The sequence below is a fragment of the Amblyomma maculatum genome, chromosome 10 (genome assembly GCF_055883805.1).
Source record: "Amblyomma maculatum isolate TAMU_Amacu chromosome 10, ASM5588380v1, whole genome shotgun sequence".
Taxonomy (NCBI): domain Eukaryota; kingdom Metazoa; phylum Arthropoda; class Arachnida; order Ixodida; family Ixodidae; genus Amblyomma; species Amblyomma maculatum.
In genome coordinates, this window is record NC_139353.1 from 121,765,929 (window position 1) to 121,777,579 (window position 11,651).

Sequence of the window (11,651 nt, forward strand, 5' to 3'; positions counted from 1 at the left end):
TAAATATCTTGTTCTACTGTCGGGTAGGTACGAATGAATTTTAGCAATCCGAGTCTTTACCGCTAAAAAAAAAAAACATGAGCTGCCAGGGTCCCCAGTGATCTTTCCGCCCTATTGCTTATCCAAGCGACATCCTGGCCGGACCTTCTCTGAGCATTGCGCAAGAGCGGGAATCTTTGAGCCTCTCTCGGCAAGCTACGCTTGACCATCCCTCAGATATTTCCCAGTGAACTGGATCACAGGAGAGCATGCGGAATACGAAGCACACGAAGCTAGTGTCGGAAAATGAGCAAAGCGAGCCGTTAGCTAGAAAAGCACCAACATCGGGACCACAACTCTAGGCAACGATAATAGCCCCGACTTTTTATACTAGAATGCGGAATACTGAACTAGAACACTGGTCTAGTAGCGCGAAAGGAGGCACGCGGCAGCAGGGCGGCTGAAGCAAAACGCCTCTCCAGCCCGTAAGGGGAGCTGCTGCACCTTTTACTTGTACAGCACACTGCCTTCGGGGTGCTGATTGTACTGTCGTGGCCGAGGAAGACACGAATACAGGAAGTCGAACAGGAAAGCTAGCGTGCTTTCTTATGGTATGATGATCCAGGTACGATCTGGATCAAATTCCATCAGAATTTGCTTTGCAAATGAGGAATCGATTTCAAGAATTAGATCTAGAAGACAGAGAGCCTGAAGAGATGTGGAATGATGTTCGTGATATAATACAAGAAGTTGCTACTAAGGTAGTTCCAAAGCAAAATAAATGCAAGAAAGCAAACTGGTTATCTGAAGAGGCTTCGCAAATAGCTGAGGACAGGAGGATGGGAAAAGTCATGGGGGAAAGAGAAAGATACAAGATTCTGAATGCGGATTTTCAGAAAATAGCAAGGAGAGATAAGAATGCCTTCCTAAACATACAGTGCCAAGCAGTTGAGGACAAAAGCCAATTGAGGAACAGAAGAGCTCTGTATAAGGCAATCAAAGATATCAAAGGAAGCTTCTGTGCTAAGATGGGTGGGGTAAAGGACAAACGAGGCAGAGACCTCACTGAAGCCTCAGAGATAAAGAAGAGGTATCAGGAATACACACAAAAATTGTACAAGAAGGACCCGGATGTTCAAACCCAACATAAGACGGTTGTGATTACTGATCTCGAGCCGGGCATCCTGAAGAGTGAAGCTGAATGGGCCTTAGCCAACCTTGCTAAGAACAAAGCTAGCGGTATTGATGGCATTCCAGCTTAGTTGCTTCAAAACCTCAACCATGACGACGCTGTTAACATTCTGTATACATTATGTCAGCAAATTTGGACAACCTTGCAGTGGCCACAGGATTGGAAGAGGTCAGTTTACATCCCCATTCCAAGGAAAGGCAGTGCCAAAGAACGTTCCAACTACCGCACGATCGCGCTTATTTCGCATGCTAGCAAGGTGATGTTGAAATTTCTCCAAGGTAGGCCGCAGCAGTATGTGGATCGGGAGCTTCCGGACGTGCAAGCTGGGTTTCGCAAGGGCAGAGGAGCTAGAGACCAGTTTGCCAACCTTCGCTGGATCATGGAAAATGCAAGAGAGTATCAGAAACCCATCTACTTTTGCTTTAATAATTATGCGAAAGCGTTTGACTGCGTAGATCACAGCAGATTGTGGCAAGCTCTGCAAGAGATGGGAGCTCCAATTCACCTCATCTGTCTTCTCAGGAACCTGTATGAACGGCAAGAGGCCCCAGTCAGAACTGGGCATGGTCTTACTGATTAGTTTCCGATTGAGAAAGGAGTGAGACAAGGCTGCATATTGTCGCCCTACCTATTTACCTTATATGCTGAGTCCATCATGAAGAAGGCCGGTCTGGAGGAGTCTTCAGCTGGAGTGAAGATTGCTGGGAAAGGTATCAACAACCTTACATATGCGGATGATACCACTTTAATGGCAAAAACTGAAGTGGAACTCAAGATACTTCTGATGTGCGTAAAAGAAGAGAGTGACAAGTTTGGGCCTAAACTGAACATTAAAAAGACAAAAATCATGGCGCCTTGCCCTATCAAGTCCTGCAGCATCAAGGGACAAGAAGTGGAAGCTGTGACAGATTGTCTCTTTTTGGGCTCCAAGATTACCTCCGAAGGAGATTGCAGCCATAAAATTAGGAGATGCCTGCTTCTGCGAAAGAGAGCCATGGCTAGCCTTGACCGCCTAGTAAAGAGCAGAGACATTAGTCTGCCAACCAAGATCAGTATAACTCGTGCTATGGTCTTTCCAGTTGTGATGTATGGAGGCGGGATTAGGACTGTGAAGAAGGCTGACCGCCGAAGAATTGACGCTTTTGAATTGTGGTGCTCAAGGAACTCTTGAGAGTTCCTTGGACGGCCTGAAGATTAGATCAGTCAATTATGTCGACCATAAACCCTGACTGCTCATTGGAGCGTCAAATTCTAAAGTTAAAGTCAGCTACTTTGGTCATCTGATGAGAAAAGAGGAGCCACTGGAGAAAGATTTGATGTTGGGAAAGGTTGAGGGTCGCCGGAGAAGGGATAGGCAGCGAATGCAATGGTTACATGGCATCCTCGATGCGCTGCAGACGAAGTTATGTGATTTTAGGAGGATAGTGACAGACCGGAAAGCGTGGCGTGATATGGTCCATTGGAACATGAAGAGTCAAACACGACTGAACGACTGAACTGAACTGAACTAAAACTGAACCGTTGTATGGCTATGTAGGCGGCTTTTGTGTTAGCGTGCCGTTGTCGGAAGTGTAAAAGACGAACTAGTTAATATATCGCAGAATGAATCGTACCAACGAACAGAGTGGCAAGGAAAGGTGTGCAAGTAACAAAAGGGTTGAGGTGCTAATCAGGTGATCAATTAGATCCATTTTAGCGTGCAACTGGGAGCCAAAATGGCCTCCAGCCAAGTTATGATGTGGTTTTAGCTTCCAAGTCTCTTGCCTCAGTGGAGGTGAAGTGGTACATGGTTACGAATACCATGATGTGCCCGGCGTCACTTGAACCCTTTGACAATGCCTTTTCCGGGGAGTGCCCGCACTGTGGTGGAATGTCCTTCGATCTCTTCCACATGGTGTGGGCGTGCCTCATCAACCCTGCCTTTGCACCTAATCTAAACCTCACCCGAGTGGACTGAGAGGCAACCCTACTCGTCTGCCTCGACCTAGATGACAAAAAGGTGTTGGTCAAGGAGCAATGACGGCAGCTGAATCCACTCGGGTCCTGTACTAGGCACTCCATCTAGTGTTTGTGAGGGGAAGGGCACTAAGCCTGACCCCAGAGCAACCTCCATGTCATTCTGTAATAAAGTTTTTCAGCACCACCACCGGCGTTCTATAATTGGTTTACAGGAAAAGAATGGCGCAGTATCAGTCACTCGCCGACGCGAGTGACTTATACTATACTACGAGATCTGCACTACAACAAGAGCGAATCCCTGATACGACTGATATATACACCGACGCATCGATTACAAGCGAATTTGCATCTATGGGCTGGGTATGCGATGACAACCCCTCCCTTTCAGGCGCTTATGCCTGCCACCTACCTCAAGGTACCCCTCTTGATGCTGAACGCCTCTCGATCTGGGGAGCCTTGTCAGGAGTACCTTGCACCGGGTCTGGTTCATTATGTATTCTTACTGATTCTTATGTAGCTTACAAGGAAATCGCTACTCAGGGTCCACAAGATGCAACAGCTACGGCCATACAGCGCCTCCTCAAACGCCACCAATTCGCGACCAGAACTGTTGCTACTCACTGGACCCCAGGTCACTCGTACGAATCAGGGAGCAATGCGGCGGCACACGCCTGGGCTGCCTTGGCAGGTGGGATGTCCACATTTACTTCCCCATCCCTCTTGCTTCATCCTTACTCGACCTTGGGCGGGCAACTCACCCTTTCTCTTGCCCTTGTGCACTATACTCAGACCAGTCTTGGTAGCCTTAGCATCGCATGCAGGTGGCCACACCAGACCCACCTTTTACGACAAAAACCCACCTCACCCGAAGTCAAAAAGTCTTTTTGAATAAGCTCATTGCCCATGCGCCTTACACGCCACGTATTATGGCCCGCTGGCGTCAATATACAGAGAAAATGATTACGTGCCCCCCCCCTGTACGACTCTAACTCGCGGCGGCATATCTCATCTACTCTAGTATTGCCCTGTTTTTTCTACTGGACGCTCCGAGATCAAACCCTACCGCCTGAACTACCGTTCCCTTCTAGAAACTGATGCTAACACACAGATGATATTTGCCAAGTATGGCTCGCGTAGTAGCCTGGTTAGAGCACGGTGATTTGAGTGACGACCTAAACAATGAAGATTCTGTCTACTCCCATTTATTCCCATTCATAGCCTTGAGCCTTCCCATTCAAAAATGGACATTCAATCAATCGATCAATCTCCGCTATCCCGCCGAGCATTTCGCAGCGTTTGGGAGAGGTCACTAATGCGCATGCGCGAAAACCAGAGAGGAGTTACGGGTGTGCTGCGCATGACGTCAGAGCTCTTGGCTGCGTGCCCAATGTACTGTCGACGGAGCAAAGGCGCCGGAGCAAAATGAAGGACGCATTTCCAAATGGAGACGCCAAGATGCAGAGTGTAAAAAGCAGCGCATAGCAGACGCAAAGAGGGAATGAGCGTATGCAGGTGAAGAGAGCAGCGGAGACGCCCGAACGGAGGGAGGAATGGCTTGCGAAATTATGCAAGACTGCCGAGCGTAATAGGCGGCTCATAGCCGTCGAGATAGGGCCAATGGAAGATTTCACTCAACGGTAAACAACAGAAAAGGATGTCAAGGCACATCGTGTCACTGATCACTCTATTAAATTTCACGAATGTGCATCTGCTATCCCGGACATTTGAAGCCGACTTTTTTAACCATCCGCTAGGACACATGTATAGTGTGTGCGAGAGGAGCAGTATAAAAATTTATTTGATGAGGAAGAAGTCAGGCAGCAGGGGCTACCGCTCTAGGTGGCCAGGAGTCCTTGGGTTCTAACGACCTTGGTTTTATGCTCAATGACCCGGAGTTGGATTTGCGGGTCAGAGCTGAGCATAGCGGCCTCCCACTGCCCGCATGTAGAGAGCTGCTGATCCCGCGAAGGGCTATCTCGTGGACAGGCCCACAGTATGTGGTCTAGGTTGGCCTTCTGTTGGCATAATTTACAATTTGGGTTGTATAATGCAGGATATGCATGGGCGTAGGTGACAGGATTTGGGAAGGAATGTGTCTGTAATTTTCGCCAGGTGACCTCCTGCGCCCTCGAGAGCGATTTGTGTCGCGGAGGGTATAAGCTACGTGTTTGTCGAAAGTATTGGGCAGCCTTGATATGATATCTTGATATGAAGCCATGCGGTCTCTCGCCGACCTCATGAGGGGTTGTCCCACTGCCCGGCTAACGAGTCCTCGGGCGAAATTGTGGGCAGCCTCAATTCCCGGAAGGCAGGAATGTGCTGGTGTCCAGATCAGCTGAATGGGACGGTTTGTCGTCTGAGAGGCAAGAAGCAATTTCAGTTATAGAGGGGAGATTCTGACTGGTGTAGTTCCTTGTTGCGGTTTTCGAGTCGCTAATAATATGTAGGGTTGAGGTCGAGCTTACCGCAAGGGCGATTGCCGCTTCTTCCGCTTCCTTCGTGTCATTTGTAACAACCGAGCCGGCCGTGAGCAGTTGACCTTGAAAATTTACAGCCACAATCGTGAAGGCACTGCGGTCCGCATGTTCGGCTGCATCGACATAGGCAGTGTCTTGTTTGGAGTAATATTGCTTGTGTAGCTTTTTGGCTCACTGTACTAGCTTGTCTGAATGAAATTCAGGGTGCATATTCTTCGGGAGAGGTGGAATCTTCAATTGAGCTCGCAGGTTCTTGGGCAGGAATATGTTTTCCTGCTTTGCTGCGGGGTAACCAATTGAGAGGGTGTTAAGAATAAAGCGTCCTGACGGTTTGTGGGTTAGCCGTTCGTACTGAGAAGTGAGGTGGGCCTCTACTAGCTCACTGAGAGTGTTGCGTACTCCCAGTGCGTTGAAGCGCTCCGTTGGTTTATTTATGGGGAGGCCGAGTGCGGAGTTTTACGCCTGTATGATTAAGGAATTGACACGTTGTGTTTCTGCTGCGCTAAGTTTAAGGTAGGGTAGTGTGTAAGTAATTCTAATAATGACGAATGCCTGTACCAGACGGAGGAGATCTGTTTCTTTCATGCCCGAGTATCGGTTGGCGATTCGGCGTATAAAGCGCCATTGAGGCGATTGAGGGAGTCTGTGTTTCAGCCGTTATTCTGGATGTTAATTCCAAGAACCCTTATAGAAGATACCTCTGGTATAGGTTGTCCCTAGAGTACACCCGGATTTGGGGATGACCCCCAGCGCCTGGTTTGCCACGCTTGAGAAGAAGTTCAGATTTTGTGGGGGATCAGGAGAGGCCCGCACTCTCGTCATTCCGTAACAGTGTCCGCAGCTAGTTGTAAAGTTTCTTCAATTTCTTCGTCATTACCGGATGACACCCAGAGTGTTATATCATCGGCGTATAACATATGGGACAGATTTGGTATACGGTCGAGTTTATCTGGGAATGGTAAGAGTGACACGTTAAAGACAAAGGGAGACAGCACGGACCCCTGTGGGGTGCCGCGGCTGCCAAGTGTTATAGTGTGAGATCTGATGGCTCCAAAATTTAGTTCGGCAGTTCGGCTCGTAAGAAAATCCCGAATGTAGTTGAAGGTCCTAGGACCGGGATTTATTGAGTGGAGGTTGCTAAGTATAGCCTCATGTGCTACATTGCCAAACGCCTTGGCTAAATCTAGACCTAAAATAGACTTGGTACCTGAGCCAATTGGGGGTTGTATAACATGATGGGAAAGTTGCAGGATCACATCTTGCGCTGAGAGTCGAGAACGGAAGCCTAGCATAGTGGGTGGCATGATGTGGTTATCCTCAACACAGGCGTGGAGTCGGTTGAGGACAACATGCTTCATTAATTTTCCCGTGCATGATGTTAAATAAATGGGCCGTAGGTTTGCAATGGATAGCCGTTTACCCGGTTTTGGTGTGAATGTGACCTTCGCATGCTTCCATGCTTCCAGGATTCGGCCTTCCACCCAACATTCATTCATAAAAGCTGTAAGTGCTGTGATGGATATATCGTCTAAGTTTCGGAGATATTTGTTGGTGACACCATCTGCTCCAGGGGCGGAGTTTACGCGAAGCTGCGTCATGGGTAGTCGTACTTCGGCCTCCGTGATGTTGGCATAGAGTTCGGGATTCTCAGGCCCAGCATACGTCGGAAGGGTGGCCGAGGGATGGTAGCTGATATAAAACGTTTGTAAATCTCGTAGGAGGTCTGCGTCTGTTCCCGCGTATTTGTGTTACCTTTGCCAGACAATCAAATTGGGTAGCTTTGCAGTTGGCTGGGTCTAGGAGGTACCGCAGGAAGTTCCAAGTGCTGGAAAGACCTAATTGTCCTTGCATGTTATCGCACACCTGTCCCTATTGCTGGTGAGATAGTTTTAGGGTGTAATCCTCAATGCGTTGATCAAGCTGCGCAATTTTCAGTTTCAGCGCGCGGTTATGCCTTTGTGATTTCCAACGTGTTTGGATTGACTTTCGGACCTGCCACAGATGCAGGAGGTGTTTGTCTGGCGTTGTGTAGTTTATTTCTTCTGGAATGTGGCACCAAATGGACTTGACACCGGTGAGCTATTCAATGTATGAAACTTTCCGTTTGGACACTCTACCAAACCTAGATACTGTATAAATTGAGACCGCTGCATGCTTCTTCACAGTCTTTGTCTGTCAAGCAAAATAAATAAAAGATCTATATACCCAATGTCTCTCATTGCTAAACATACATGAGCACAACAAGTTCAGCCAGGGTAAAGTACCTCTCACTACGTAAATCCTTGCTTAGTCCAGGTAAGCCACTGCCATAATTTCACTATGAGCTTCGAAATACTTCCTCCCTAATAATTGGTTCACAGGAAGGGAAAGGCACTGTATCTGTAGCACTTCTTCGGCGGCCAACCGTACCATGGGGTCCACACGCGTATAATCGGATTTTCGTGTAATGGTTTCTTAAACCTTGCTCTAATAATACACACAAATAGTACTTATTGTGTACATACACACATACAAAAACGCACATTACTCATAAATAGATGAATCGTGTTCGAAGCGGATATGTTGTTGACCAAGACACTTTCTTGGGCGAGTTGGTACAAGATAAAAGAAGGCCACAGTACAAGCACAGCGCGTGTACTGTGGTTTTCTTTTATCCTGTCCTTTGTCTTCGTGTTCACGCTGTTTAAATTATTAATGGATATGTTGTTGTTGTGGCTGTAGGAAGAAAAAAAAGAAAATCCATGGGCCCGTTACTGGCTCTGTAGCTGAGCCATCTCCAGTGCCTCGTGCGGACCGAAGAGAAAATAGACAAGAAAGAAAAACGAAAGAGGGAGAGAAAGACGCGCGCCGCAACAGCCGTCGTCCACCGCCACTGAAGCGGTGCGGGTGCAATGGCGGTCTATAACAGATTATAATTCAGTGTTAGACTAGACCCTGCCGCAAGCGGCGGTGACCTACCTGTCCCAGCCCCATCAGGGAAAGGAATAGCCCCCCTTCAGCCCCTCTGCGGATATGTTGTTGTTATTGTGGCTGTAGGAAGAAAGAAAAGAAAATGCACGGGCCTGCTACTGGCTCTGTAGCTGAGCCACCTCCGCTGCCTCGTGCAGACAGAAAAAAAAATAGAGAAGAAAAAAAATAGGCAGAGAAAGATGCGCGCTGCATCACAGCTGTTCACCACCACAAGCCTGTGGCCACAGTTCATTTCCCGAAATAGCCTTGAGCGCACAAGATAATCCTGAGGTTTATGGTGGCGCAGTAGTCATACAGTAATTTTCCAGGTAAGTAAACGTGTCCTCCATTTTTTTTTCCCACAGCTTGTACTCCTTTTATTCGCAATGAGAGGTATAAATATATGAAATTAATTTTGCGAGCTGGGTTTAACTATAAGAAAATGATATAAAGATCCACCGATGAAATTTTGAGAAAAGGCCTAGTAGCTGTTAGCCTTTTTGAGCAGGGACTCAAATCATCCACGGACGAAGACAGATGTTTGTGGGGGACATTTAAATTCCGCATTTTAGGGTCTGAAAGATGCCCCGTCGCGGTAACGCAGGGGTTAGATGCTCGACTACTGTGCCGGAGCACCAAGGTTCAATCCCGACAGCGTGGCGGCGTTGCGATTCAGACGAAGTAACAAATGAACATGTTTTCAACTGCGGTTCAACCGCATTAGATGGGCGAAAATACGGTTTAAATCGGTTTAGTTCTTCATCAGTATTTGTTTTGTAGCGTGAACTACAATGACTGCTCTCTCGCTGGCTTCGCGTGGCTCTCCGACGACCGTACTAAACACAACTGACGGCCACCTCTTCTTTTACGAACTGCTGAATCTGCTGGAGATGAGTTGCCTGTTCGCGAGGAGAGGCAGGAACATACAGAGTCTGATGCCTTTGCCTGATGTCTGATTACAAGCATGCGAATATTTCTAAGAGAACGGCATGTTTTCCTGGGAACTTTGCATGCTTTCTGGTGACGATATCTCGAAACCATAAAAAAGTCATTTACTATAATGAATTGTTTCGACACAGATGAAGCGTCGTCTTCGCAATACCCAAATTTACAAGAATTAATATTTTTATGGAAGCAGGTTGGGGCTCAACGGCATTGCACGAAGTTTTACTTGGTACAAGAAGCAAAACAATGGCATCGGAATCACATGTGGCGCACGTGCGAAATTTGCGGCTGGCTTCATGGATGAATGGATGGAAACAACTTTATTTAATAAAAAAAGTCTTCCAGGGTGGTCCCCTACTAGTCCAGGAGTCCACGGGCTTTTGCCTCACATAGAGCCCGATCTACCAGCCATTTCTGACCGGCGGGTTGAGCTGTCCGCAAAGCAGCCTCCCAGGAAGAAAATGTGGGATGGGGGATGGGGGGCACTGCCTGGGGGGAAGGACATTCCCACAGGTAGTGGAAAAGCGAGGATTTTGGATCGCCACAGGTGTCGCAGTGAGGGGGCAAGCCAGGGTGAATGCATGAGAGACGGTAGGGGGAAATGAAACAAGCCGTCTGCAGTTGTGGCCATGTAGCAATGGATAAGGGTGACAAGGTGCTGTGGGGTGGTGGCAGTGTCATGCGCTTGTGTTGGTAGAATGTGGTGATTTGGTGGTATCTAGAAAATACCGATGCGGCCTCCTGCGCGGAGTTGGGTGCCTGATCATCCGGGGCTCGTGTAGAGAGTTCTCGAGCCAGCGCATGAACGCGTTAATTACCGGGGAAAAGAGGCATGCCCTGGGATCCATGTTAGATTAACCGTTCGGTCGAGAGAGGTGGCGGTGGTAAGAATATGATGCGCGGCCGGTGTCGCCACGCCGTTTAGGTAGTAGCGGTATGCCGCCTGAGAATCTGTACAAATTTCGGTAATGTCTTTGTCAATGGCTGAATGGGCAAGCGCGAGTGCGATGGCGGCTCCTTCCGCTTCTGCAGGCGAGTTAGTTCGGATAGTGGCGGCGGCCCCCACTCTGCCATCTTCGTAGGCAGCGACCGCATGAATATAGGCAGCCATGTGGCAAGATTCAACTATCGGCTTACCTTACCTCGCTCCATGTGGTAGCTCATTCTACATTCCTGCATTTTGTGATGAGGTGTTTTCATCCTTGCAGCCATTTACAATGCTGTGAATTCCTTTTTCCTGTATAAAATATGCTTTTGCGGCATCTTATATATTTCCAAATGCATTTAGGCTTGCTTTTTTCAGGTGTTTTGGCTTTAATATGGTGAATTTATTAAAAAAAACATACGATAGTTTCCAGTTGCATCATAACGGTTTCAGTCTCATTTTTTTCTTTAACGAAGTTGCAATGCAAATGTATTCGAGACAATAACTTGATTGTTCAGCGCTTCACCGTCTCCGAGCTAGTTTATCCGCACATATGCACTGTGCAATACGTTTTCTGGGAAACAGTACAGAGGTATATTTCATCTACAAGGAAAAAAAATGGTAGGACGATTGATGCTGGTTGCTTTTGGTACCTCAGTTAGCGAAAAGCCTGCATTCTGTGTAAATATTGTGAAAGACGGCCAGGTCCAGGCGGCAAGGTCGTGAAGGCAAGGAAAGGTGTGCCGTGTGAGCGTTTAATCTGACGGAGAAAACCCAAGCGCGCGCCAGAGCCGGCGCCGCGGGACGATGATGATGGTATCTACAAGAGGAAGAAGAAGATCATGGTATGTACAAATGGAAGAAGATCCGTGGAGGGCTCACACAATCTGCCCGGGGGGTCGGAAGCGGCCAGCGTGGCCGCTCCTAACCAAACGATGTACCGCGGCGCACAAACGGCTTCAAGCGAGATACATGCACAAATTCATTTCCACGGTGCCGTCGGTCAGCTGGGGGATCAACAGGCGTGACTTGGAAGTTTACTGGGTAAGTTTGGTTGATTACCTTGTAGGGACCAAGATAGCGGCGCTGAAATCTATCACTAAGGCCAGGGGTGCGCAGTGGTGTATAGAGCAGTACTTCGTCACCAGGACGAAGAGAGACCACGCGATGCTTCGAATCGTAGCAACTCTTGCGGTCTTGCTAGCACGCTTCTGTGTTGAGGCGG